The sequence below is a fragment of the Astatotilapia calliptera genome, chromosome 22 (genome assembly GCF_900246225.1).
Source record: "Astatotilapia calliptera chromosome 22, fAstCal1.2, whole genome shotgun sequence".
NCBI classification, from domain to species: domain Eukaryota; kingdom Metazoa; phylum Chordata; class Actinopteri; order Cichliformes; family Cichlidae; genus Astatotilapia; species Astatotilapia calliptera.
This window is the reverse complement of record NC_039322.1, coordinates 20,815,785-20,828,388: the sequence shown is the minus strand read 5'-3', so window position 1 is coordinate 20,828,388 and position 12,604 is coordinate 20,815,785. Positions and strand designations below refer to the sequence as shown.

The 12,604-nt window shown below is 44.3% G+C and overlaps 1 protein-coding gene across 2 annotated transcripts in view; it reads right to left on the bottom strand.

Annotated features, from left to right (window-relative positions):
* The window catches only part of col8a2 (collagen, type VIII, alpha 2), a 49,519-nt gene extending 41,864 nt beyond the window's left edge, over positions 1-7,655 (bottom strand). The window contains exons 1-2 of one of the 2 annotated variants that reach the window (XM_026156040.1): positions 7,201-7,655; positions 6,785-7,001 (exon numbers count right to left, since the gene is read on the bottom strand). The gene's annotated coding sequence lies outside the window, so the exon portion shown is untranslated. Of the gene's footprint in view, positions 1-6,784; positions 7,162-7,200 lie in introns of those variants that run through there. The other variant, XM_026156039.1, reaches the window with a different exon arrangement.
* Positions 7,656-12,604: the final 4,949 nt, after the last annotated feature.

Sequence of the window (12,604 nt, the reverse complement as noted above, 5' to 3'; positions counted from 1 at the left end):
GCACAAAGGTGACTTTTTTGATATTGCATTCTTGTCTGCATTTGCTCACATACAGCTTTGCAGACTGTCATCTACATATTGTAGCTGTTTAATGGCACCAGGGGGCAGTGTCACAAACAACCAGTCTGTGAAGTACTCTTTCTTGTGCTGTTGTTGGTCCTTAGCGTGCTGCAGAAAAGTAAGCAAAGCTAATGTAGCAATACAAAGAGCTAAAATAAACTGAGAGTTAAGAACAATGAAACATGTTTCTTGCAGCCACAGCTTGTGCTTTTGTGTATTTTTTTTTTTTTTTATTCTTTTAAACATTTTTTCACACTTCTCCCAGTGAACTCCATGTTCATGCACAGGTAGGCTCTTTATATACAAAAACCTACACGAAGAGTGACAAACATATAATTTTGAGTTCTTCCTTTTCTTCCTTATTACCTGTAAGTTCTATGTATGTTGGTCCTGATAGTTTAAATGCACTGCAACTTAAGAAAACACTAGCAAGTGCAAGTATGGAAATATATTGGAACTTGAATGGAACACAATGAAAGTACAGAAAAGCAAAATCTCAGAAAACATAATGGACGTGTTTATGCGGAGACATTACTGTGACCGACCAGTTCTGGAAGTGACAGAAACCAAAACGTGAAGGGTCGCTCTGAGACAAAAGACATGGAGGATTCTTCGTGTTGTGAGGGAGGAAAAGATGCAGGTAATGTGTGTTTTAATCACATGACTCGTATAATACTGCACATACATGTTTGCTGCTAGCCATTTACTGTTAGCTTGTCTCTTCCGCTGCTGTTCCGTCACGTTATTGCCTTCCCAAAAATACTTCTGTTGTGTTTTGTGAGGGGTTTTGGTGAGCTTTTTTTCCTGTTGTTGCACCATTTTTCTTAAGTTGCGGTGTGTTTGAGGCCACTATACCTGTGACCACTAGATGGCGTAGGTCAAATAGATGACACTTTTGTTGCTCCGGGGGTGTGGTTAATACACATTTCTGTGGTATAAAGAAATTAGAAGCTCCAAATTTAGCAGTGTGGTTGTTTGTTGATAGCAGACGTTGTTGTTGTCTACAAGTGGTCACTGGGAAAACTCTACTCTGTGTTAGCATGTGATACATTTGTCACTTAGTAAGCATCCCCCTTTCTACACCAGAGAATCTGGCTTTCTGAAATACTTTTTATTATCCGGCTCCAAGGGGATCATAACACCACAATAACCCTAGTCTCTTTTCTCCTTTTTTTTTTTTTTACAAACACCTACGCGCAAATCTAAATCAAGCACAGACTGAACAAAAACAAAGTCTGGAGCTTTTCAAATAGTCTCAGAAGAGCTGTTTCCAAACCCTTACTCACTATTGACCCGTCAGAGAGAGATATATCCATCCCGCATCTGAAGTGAAATAATAAAAAATAAACTGCTGGCCTGGGAAGTACGTCTGCAACAAGATGAAAAGAGGGATAATGTAAGTTTTATACTGAGGAGCTGACCCCTGTTAAGAGTTGGCCAAAAGTCCTGCTTTTGGAAGCCCCAAACAAAACCCTCGCCAGACGTTAAGTGGGGGCAAGAGGGGGGCAATGAATGAGAGGTAAGACAAATAGACTTGCCCACATGCACTCCGCGCACATGTTCATTTGCACTAACTATCTGAACGTACAAACACGTGGGCTACGCGGCCGCCCACACATCAAACAGTCTTCTTTTGGCTTCTCTCGGTGTTATGAGACTTTTGAGCAGTGACATCGCTCCACACCTCCCCTGGAGATGCTGGGAATCTTTTACATCCTTGCATCCAGAGTTAAAACCAAGGAAAACTCAGCCTCATCAGCAGAACAGCAGATGTCACATCTCATTAACTAGAAACATCTCTGTTGCTGGATGAGCACCAACGCTCTCATTCCTGTTTGTTCCTGTTGGGTTCCCTTTGGAAACACAAGCTGTCATCCCACAACACTCAGAGGCAGGCGGGAAAAGCATAGATGTGACTCCGGGAAGCTGTTGCTCAATACGTATTCCGTCCGCGGCTTGTTTCCTCACTGCGCTTTGTTCAGGCCTCACTGACTAAAAGCAATGTTTGGCATTGGGGAAGAGCACTGCTTTACCACAGGGGTTTTAGTTTGAGCCCAGTAAAGAGTTGGGGTTCAGTCCAAAAGGATTTGTAGACTAAACCAGTAAAATAAGATGGAAAGAAATGGGGAAAACGGAGAGATGCTAAAACAACTGGATAAAAGTCAAGGAGAAAGGGGGCTGTTGGGGGGTGGGGTAGTAATGCCACCGCCAGTTTCCTCCTGCTGCTGTATGACTGATAAGTTTCTTCTGATAGCCGAAAAGGGTATGTTGTCAAGCTACTTTGAGCTTGCACGCTTTCTTTTTTTAAAAGATTGAACCACTGCTGACAGAGTCAATGGGAGGCGGAGGGAAAATAACACATTTGCCAAGCCTCCCCACTGCTTGCTCTCCCCCCGTCTCTCTTTCTCCATCCCCTTGTTGCTGCCAGCACAGTGGAAAAACTTCCTCTGGTCCAGACACAGTTATGAGGGAATAGGAGTGGGAGATCGGTAAACACAGATAAAGGGAAACAGGTAAATGAATCAGAGAATAATTCAAATAGAAAACTAAATAAGCAAAGCTGTCAAAATTCTAATCCACATGAAACAGAGCTCAAATGAGAGAAAACTGCATTTTTTCCCCCTCTCCTCGTCTTTCTGTCCTCTAGCTCTGAGCTGAGAGCCAAAACAATGTCCTTCAAAACAAGGGCCTGATTAATAACATGCTGTTCCATCCACTCTGGAGGGCCGCATGTTTGCGCAGATTCACTATCTGCCATTCAGCTAACTGACTTCCACATATATCAGCTCGCATGTGCGGGCCAAGATGGCTACTGTTGATGTTCAAATAAGCTTAGACAGTATAAACACACGAGGTCAAAGGAAGCAAAAGGAGGCAGGATGCAAATCTCCATGCGTCGGCACGGGGAAACAAGTTCATGCCTTTCACTGTGTCTTTTTCTAATTCCCCTATTAGCTGAAAAAGAAATCCAGCCAATTAATCTTTAATGTTATGGGCCAGGCTCTGATCAAGAACAGGACCTGTATAGTGTTTCCCCCATCCTTCACTAGAATTCTTCATTCAGTATATCAGCAGCACCAGTTAGCATTCCACATAATGGGTGCTGCACAGTATTTGTGTCTGTTTGTGTACCACAGAGTCATGTTAGGAAAATCATGGAGGAAAGTTCTTAAGGCTGACCTAACAGCTGGCATACCGAACAAAAGAACTTTAAACCAGGCTCACAAGGGGGCAGGGAAATCTTTAACCTTTACGAGACGACAAAATAACAGAAGGGGAGCAAGGAAGCAGAAAACCTAACAAATACACACATCTGGTAGAAAAGCATAATATGGCGTAGGTGAACCCAAACAACACAGTAACAAGGGCAGAAACAGGAAGATAGGAGGAGAGTAGAGGTGGGCAGATGGATCCAAATATCTAAGTATTGATATCAGAGTCGATAGTAGCCTAATATCCTCTGAGATCAGTATGCCGCCTGCTGATTTGTGTTAAATAATTTATTTTTCTTTTGGAAATGAAAAAAATATATCTCAAACTATGAAAAATGTCTGAACCTTTTTGTGTTGACTGTCACGTCTGTTTTATTTATAGCCTATAGCACGTTTAAACAACAGAAGCTGACGCGAAGTGCTTTAGAGACCTTACATTCCAGGTCTCTTGATGATTATCTCTTAAGTTATTACACATTGCTCTACCCTGCATCAGCTGCCTATATAAGATAAAAGTATCGGCATCGGTATTGGTATCTGCAGTACCAGAATTTGCAGTATTCCACACCACTAGAGCAAACTAAAATCGTAGAAGAAGTTTCAAAATAAAATAGGAAGTACTTGTAAAAAACAAACAAACAAACAAAAAAGCTAGGAACACAGAAGGAACAGATATGAAAGAAGAAAAATCCCCAGTAACATAAGAACAAAGTAAAAATAAGGATTATATAATAAAACCACAGACAAACAAAAAGACCACGACTCAAAAGGCTCAGGGAGAACTTGTATGTGTGTCCATTCATGTGATTTTGTGTATGTGTGTGTGTGTAGGAATAAGGTGGGCGTTTACGTTTGCTGGAAAATGAGTGGCATTCTCCTTCATTTCCTGCTAGCACTGAAAGTAATAGAGCCACAAGTGCTTGCCCGCTCTCAAACACAAACACACATGCAAAAGCTTACACAGCCACGGCTACAAAGGGACTGCGAGGAAGCACAATCTAGCACATGAAACTGATACAGTCTGCTAAAAGTGGTTTGGCATCATTTAACAGCACAAGAGGGGAGGCTGAAAACTGAGTACAGTTGGTAAGTGATGTGATGGACTGCGGATATCCCCTCCTCTAAGTCAGCGAAAATGAAAATGAATCATGATCAGCTGTACTGTAACAGTGAATTAGGACACCTCTTTGAATGTTATCAGAGTTGTGAGGCAATTTATAAAAAGAATAATATTTTTAAGATTACTTAAACATGTTTCAATAAAGATTCATTTGAAAATTAGCAGAGAGAACAATAGGTATGCTTTTAACTACACAGTGCCAGGTGTCTTTGAAACTGCCTGCTATTCTGCCCCCTTGAGGTCACACTCTTTGGACTGTTTTACAAGAGGGTGACACAGTTCATCAGCACAGCAACATTTCTATTTTTATTATCCTTCTGTTTTGCTCTTCGATCACACAAATACAGGACATTAGCAAAACAGATGGGTATTTGTAACGAGGGAGACATCCGAGTACAGGTTTTCTGCTGGCTGTCTCTGGTCTGTGCCACTGTAATGGCTATGAAAGCTCGCCCAAGAGTTTACAGATCCACAAAGATGTCCTTTATCCTTTTACTGCAACATTTAAGGAAGAAAATAAATACATTCCCTTTAAACTACTGAGGGGGAAAAAATTCAAGAGCTGGTGTTGAGTTTGGAGTGTAAAAACGTCACACTCTATAAACTGAATGCAGTGGGGGATGAGAAGCTCAGCAGTATATGAGCAGGCAGTCTGGCAGCAGCGCTGACAGTCGAGTATGTTCATCTGTTGGAAACGTGTGTGTGTGTGTGTGAGGTGTAAATCCACATGGAGGTGTTTGCTTTACACGGGGCATAAAGTGTGCCGTGTGTGCCGCTGTGTATCCAGCGTGACTGTTGCTTGTGTATGCTTGGTCACACTTTTGGCACTCTGTATCAAAGGCCTGCATGGGCAGCTGGTTGGAGTCTGGTAACTGTGGTTATATAATGCACTACACACAAAACACACACTTGAGCTGCTTGTAACCACAAGTCAGCCACTAACTGACCAGTCGCCGCCCACTGGAGGGTGCAAATCGGTGAAAGCCATTTAGCCCAGGTTTTGTCAAGCGCTGAACACAAAACAGACCGTTAATTCTTGAAGAAGTTGAGAGGAATGTAAATCTTTTAATCTATCAATTCTTTAATCGAAACAAAGCCATGCACGTGTGGAAAGCTGACTGGAAGCTGGCTCACTGCTGCACACCAGCAGCTCTGCACACTCCTGTTGTTGCTCACCGACAAAGAAGAGCGCTCACACTCCAGTGTGTGTCCCATACGACTGTTTACACACTCTAGTGGAGATCCAGTCACATTAGGGCAAGCATGTGTGCACACATACCAGCACACACACTCACACATACACACAGGTACACGTTTAGTAGACTTTTCTTGCCGTAGGCCAGCAAAGTAGAGGGATGCTGCCAAATGTTTTTGGATTTCAGATTTCCTGACCGCTGTCTTTTCCAGACTCCCCCCCTCCACTTTTTTGTCTCTTACTCTCTCTCTACACCTCTCTTACTCTGTATATTTTTCTACCTCCCCTCCTTCCTTTGCAAAGAAACTCTACTGCTGCCACCACAAGCCACTGCCGCCGCCGCTGCTGCTGCTGGTGCACTAAAACACATGTGATCAAAAATGTATCTCCTCAACAGAGCTTGCATTTTTTCTCTATCTATCCCTGCTAGTTTGTCGTGCAGTACACCCAAGGGCTCGGAGTCACAACTGTCTGTCCTCTCTCTGTTTGCGATGGAAGGATGCCGTTACAAAGGAATGCAGTGTCGCCTGCCAGAGGTATCACAGTGGATGGACAGAGCAGAGAAGAGAAGAGCATGTGTGCGTTTTGTGTGCGTTTGCAATCTTCCTTTGCACTTGCACATACCAATCATTATATGATTAAGAGCAGCTATTGCATTACACAGAAAACACAGATCCATCCAGATGGAGGACACCCTTGTTACATTTGTAACCTTGAACATATCCTGCTGCACAGCCGAGCCCCCGATACACACTTGCAATGCACACCACGCCCCCTTCAACATCATCAACTAAAGTCCCAGATGTATGGGCATGGATGCATCAACAGTGTCTTAGCCCAGATCTCAAACTCGCATACACAAAGCAACAGTCCAGATCATCGATCTCACGGGACACTCAAAGATCAACAGACGGTGCGCAGCTACAAATTTTATATAAAAATCAGCGTCCACACAGTGTGAGTGGAACACTTGAGTGTGCTTTTGGTGTGCTCAGTTCTTTTTAGTCTGCAAGTTGTTACGCTGTGCGCTGGCTTAGGACTGAGGAGAATTATGCAAGTCCCATGACTAACAAATGGAATCTGTTTTTCCTCCTTTCCCGCTCTCTCTCTTAATTGCTTTTAGCCACCTCAGGCACAAAAAAGAAAAGAGATGACAGGCCACGAGGATGCTAATGGATTCAGAGGAAACCTGCTTACCTTTCTTTCCTCAGAGACTCGGTGGAGGAGAGCAGGGGTGGGGGGGAGGATCGCTGGGCAAGGGCAGCGTTAGGTGTTTGCGTCAGGTGGTTCAGGGTCTCTTCTACCTCCCTCCTTCAGCCACTCGTGTCTCCCATGGGATGTGATGGCATCAGGTTTTCAGCGAACAAGTAGGGTCCTCCTGGGCAAAGATCTGGCACTCGGAATTGGTCCAGCGCTGCTCGCAGGTGCAAGAATAACAAGCAAACAATAAAAAGGAAAAGAAAAAAAAAATGCAAAAGTTAAAAACTGAAAATCTTCAACTGCAGGTTGAGATAACTGTCTGCAAAACTTTTAATTTTCTGCTTCCAGCAAAAACAAAAACAAACAAAAAGGAAGGGAGAAAGGGAGAAAGAAAAAAAGTTCTATCCATGTACTTTTTGGGGGGGCAGAGGTGGCAAAAGTGACAGAGGTGATGAAAGGGTGAGAATGGGGAAACGTCCTCTCTGTGTCGTCTTCGAGCTGTCCAGACGCAGGTCTGAGGAACACCTTCCCAATCTGTGCGCTCTTGCTCTCCAGGGTGGAAAGTAGGAGGGAAGGAGCAAGGGAGCAGGACACAGAGGGAGAGAGAGTGAGTAGCAGTGAAGTGGAACTCAGTCAGTTAGTCACTCAGGTCAGTCAGGCAGGCAGGCAGCGAGGCAGTGTATCTGGGTCCAAGCAGGTTGTGCTCCCACTCCAAGGACTTATAACCCGAGGTGGGGCGGGGGGGGCTGTGCACCTCGCTGCTCCAATCTCTCTGGCTTACTACACGATCCCTCTCCCACCAGCTTATTTTGGGAAAGACGGACAGGATTGTTCATTGGGTTAGCCCCCTTGATACAAAAAGCAAGTGTCTGTGGCTGGCTGCAGTGAAGAAGGAGGGGAGTGAGCAGGATGGGGTGGGGTAGCAGCCGCGCAGAGAGGGGTGGGGTAGGGTGAAGAGGAGGGAAGGGGAACAAAAAAACACGAGAAGAGGGGAATTCGAAGGCGTCTCATGTTCTGTTTCTCACTGTTCTCCTCGCCTTCCCAAACTCACCTCCAGGAAATCACGCTGCCTTTTTAGCCTCTTTACTGTTTTGAAACATGATCACAAATCAGTCTTTCAAATGAGATCCAGCTTATGCTTTATTTCTTTTGCAGCTTTATTGATAAAGTCTGTGGATGACATGACAGTGGACAACGGTAAGGCTCAAAGCGGCATTGCACCATCACCTAAAACCTGCTGTAGGTCGTGTGCAGTTGTCACATGGTGCCACTTTCTTCATTTTGATCACCATAGTGCGGTTAATCACATCTTTTTACATTTCTTTAGTCCGCCTCATCTATTCGTGGCACGTATTACAAGTATCAACTATTCCTCATCTTTGAAGCGTGCCAGGCGATTGCCGGGAAAATAAGCAAATTCTCATGAAAACTGGTAATGTTTTGGATGTTTGCTAACAACCTGGATGAGCCACAGCCATCCCTTATCATTTAGTACAGGTTACTTCCCACACAGCAGCAACTTAGTAGGATCAAAACAGACTTAGCATTCAGTGTTTAACTGGCAGCGTGCTAGCTGGCTCTTTGCTATGGTAGTGGACCTTGACGAGCATGCTGTTCCACGCTTCTGATTGGATACACTGGGAGGAAAGCTGGCCTAGCCTTTTCCTGAAAGACCTACTGGGACAGAGCCACTGGCTGATTTAAAGATCAGATAGAGACTGGGATTCCAAACAGATCCGCACCAAGAGGAAAGAGAGAGAGAGAGGGAGAAACAATAAAGAGGATTTTAGAGTTGCCCGAGTTCTTCCCCTCATTATGACGTTGTGCCAGTTATTGGTTTATTTAAGGCTCTGTCATTTCGGCAGCATCCACTGATTCATTGCTTCAGTCACTCTGCAAGTAACAGAGAGTTGTCAAAAGTTGGCAGCCCCACGGCACTTTCTCTCATTCATGTTTTGCACATGAGGAGTAATAAACGTCCCCAGACTGTGTAATCGACCAACTTTTAGAAGCAAAGTCGGGCTGAAGTCAGCTTTTCCTTGCATGAGAGCGTCTCAAAAGGGCATATTTGGATCATTATTATAATATTTAATGGGGATCTGCTTTTTGAAGGGTGCCATTATGGCAAAATTTATAGTGCAAATGGGGTTTTATGCATTTTATTTGCACTCTTTTGAGCAAATATCAAGATAGCAAAGTGATTAGACGTGCATGAGAGGGCTAAAAAGGAGACATCTGCAGTGATGGATGGTCATAAATGTGACTGCTGATAATTGCCATAAGTGCCATCGTGATCAGCTAAAATAAGTATCCTGTTCACGACTGGAGCCGACCAAATTGAATAATTAAAAAAAAAAAAAGCAACAGGCGTCATTATTTTGAAAGAGCCATGGTGCAAGTTGAATGGTCCTCTGAACATATAAAGGGTGGAGTAACCATATGCCCAGTAATGATGTCATCAATAGGAACCCTGTGTAGTAGTTAGGCCTGTCATTCATTCCCCTCCCCAGGTGTATGTGTTTCTGCGTGCATGCGTGCCGCTTGTTGATCACACCCCGCCGCACAAGTGATCGCTGTTTGTACCTCAATGGGGCAAAAAAAATCAGTCGGCGGAGGCTCGCATACAACCACAAGAAAGCCTCCGCCTCTTCCAGTTATGGTACAGTTGCACTGAAGAATTCCACCTCGGGCTCATCAACAAATCTCAGCTAACCTTCTAATACTCTCACACAGACACAAAACAAACGCTTATGTTCACTCATTTGGTCAGCCTACACTCACCCCCTGAAAAGTCCCCACACCACTCACCACTATAGCATGGTACGAAAGCCCCCTCCCACTCGCTTTGCTTTTACAAGGTGAAACATTCCCGAGGAGAGGGAAAAAACACCTGGTCGTCATAAGTTTGCCTTTTTTCACTCCACTTTTTCCCCTCCGCTCCATTCCATTAGTAAGAACAAAAACAAACAGTGGCTGGAAAATCGTTGCATTGCATCACACGGACCCGCTTTGCTCTTGATGTTGGTCAGAAACCCCCAAAATAAGACATCAGGGACAGGTTGGCGTCACAGATAAACTACACCCTACACCACGCCTAGTGTGCCCAAACATAGACTCCCTATGTACTAACGTATGGGGGTCTGTTCTCAAAGGTGGTGTGTTAAGGGTGGAGGGAGTTTGTCTGGGGGTGCACTGAGCATGTGTGTTCCTTGTGTGGGTCCTGTGAATGGCTGGAGTGTGTTATAGGGTGGAGTTGCTTTTGAGCTTGATTGAAATTAAGTTTGGGGTTGTAATATGACCTTGTTTATTCGATTCAGTGGTCACTCTCTGAGTGAAGTATTGTATGGCAGTGACTGCGTTGATAGCATAAGCTAACATGGGTAACGGTTAAGAGTGTTTGGAGACATTATTCTGATTCACAGCGTTCATTCACTTTTCATAGCAGGATTAGGAGCACCTACACCTAATGCACTTTCCTTCAGCTAAGCCCCTTTTATTCAAACAAGCCATTGATATCCATTAGCGAAGGTCAGAGTTGAAGGTTCACACAAGGACAACAGAGGACAGGTGTTCCTCTCTTCCATCCTGCTCTTTTCTCCTGTGCTTCTATAGTCCCTCTTTTATTCACTATCAGCCTCTCTTTCCCTTGTGCGACAATTCAAAAGGGCTGTTTTCTCTCAGGTGATGTGGTCCACCTTTGTCTGTTCTAACCTTACAAAGGAATGCCTGGCATTCACCAGGCTGTGCCTGCACAAGGCAGTTTAAGATGAGTGAAAAAAGCTGGTGAGGGAGGAAGGGAAGGGATAAGGCATAAGAAAAGGAAATTTCAAGAAGGGAATAATAAAGCAGCACAACAGAGATGCAAAAAACATTAAAAAGCTAATGCGAAGAGGATAACCAAAAAGGAAAAGACAGAAACTTTTAAAGAAGGTGCCATACAGAAGCAAGGGAGGAATGGAAAGTGAATGCTAGAGTTATTGGAGGTTCAGTAGTTTCACACACTGTGGATAAAACTTGAAGCCTCTGAAATTTATGTGAATTTCAACAAGGAAATTCCTCTGAGAAGGGCTTGGGGCTCTGCCCTTAGTTGGCATGAGGGTGGAGAGTGTGGGTGGGGTTATGGGAGGGCACAAGAGAGTAGAGAAGCGAGAAGAATGGATAGGTGGATGGATAGAGCGGGTAGAGGAGGAGAATTTTTTTTTTTTTTTTGTGGCTAGACTCCTCTTGGCTCACCTGACGCATATTGTTGCCGAGCTCAGTTTCCCCCTGGGGTAATCATTTGACACTGATAAAAAGGGGGAAGGGGAGAGAGTGGAGAGAAAAAGGATGACAGTGTTTCCACCCTGGGAAAAAGCTCTCTATGGAGATTAGAGGACAGCTGGGGTAATTCTTCCGTCTGTTGGACTGGGGAAAGGGAAGACCGGGGGAAAAGAAGAGAAGAGAGTGAACAAAAAAATTCAAGAAGAGTTTCAGGAGAGAATAGCAGGAATTGTTCTGCATTTTGGAAGGTGTTGTTGAAGTAATTCCCCTCCCTTTCTTCACACGCGCCACACATGCACTAAAATGACTGGAGACAGAAAGAGGAGAGGCAGGGGGTGTTTGGAGGTAGAGAGGTGTGCGCACATTTTTAAGTGTTTCCACAGTCACAAGTCCAGATTTCTAGCTTTGGCACACCTATGTGCACATGCACACGTATACACACACAAACACACACACACGATGCTGCAGCATGTGCAAATAGAAGAGTGGCGACTGAATGGTATTTTACTGCTTCTGTATTTATGGCAGGTTATTTTGACCCTGGGTGGTCCCCGCTGAAAGACTTCTGGGGTCATTAATCATCAGTCAGGAATCAGATGTCAGGTGTGTGAGTGTGTGCGGGAGAAAGGAAAGAGAGTTGGTCAGTAACCAAAGAAGAGCAAGCCCATTTACTGTACTGTACTGTATTGTGCTGTATGAGCAGGAAGGGTAGGGAAAAAAAACAGCAAGTGTGTACGTGCATGTTTGAGGTTTGCCTCGCAAACCAGTGGATATCCTAATCAGCTGAGCTGGTGGTGAGATGAAAGAATGTGAAGATTATTGCCTGGTAATTGTTTCCAGAGTGCAACAGTGCTGCTATATCTCAAAAAACTCTCACTGAGCTGTTGTACACATCCACCATCCACCACACATTAGGGTCATGGGATACGTGCATGCCCCAAAAGGAGCAGCCCTTTGAGTTAAAGCCAGCCCACCAGATCATCGGGCTATTGTCTTTTACTGACTGATCTCAAAGGTTCATCCAAAGACAAACACACTCTGAAACGGCAATTTCCCTACCCGCTAACTTTTTTGTCAACATGCTTGCGCACAAACAGCAAAAACAAGACGCCCAGAGATCTGCGCTTGACTGATAAGCTCATCACTCTATCAGCTAGTCGGCTGTTAGAATGCCATTTTCTTTCTACCGCTTGTTGACAGCCCCTCGTCTCAGCCAGCCGGCCCTGAGAGGGCAGAGGGAACTGAGATCAAACAGAGACAGAACTGTTTAGCTTTTGTTTTATTACATTTTTTTAAACCCATGTTCCGTTTCCGAACCATTGGGCAAGACAGCTATTTCCTTTTTACAGCGGGAGCAACAGAATCACGAAACCCAAACAATCAGGTTACAATAAATAAATTTGACTGCCGGAGTTTGGAGATTTCAGCAGAACATCCAAAGACTCCACCCGAGTTAGATATGTGGCACTAATGCTGTGGGTCAAGGATGAGCATCACTGAAGGGTATCCTAACTATGATTGATTTGTATAAGAAAAAAACATCAAATGTCTTCTGTG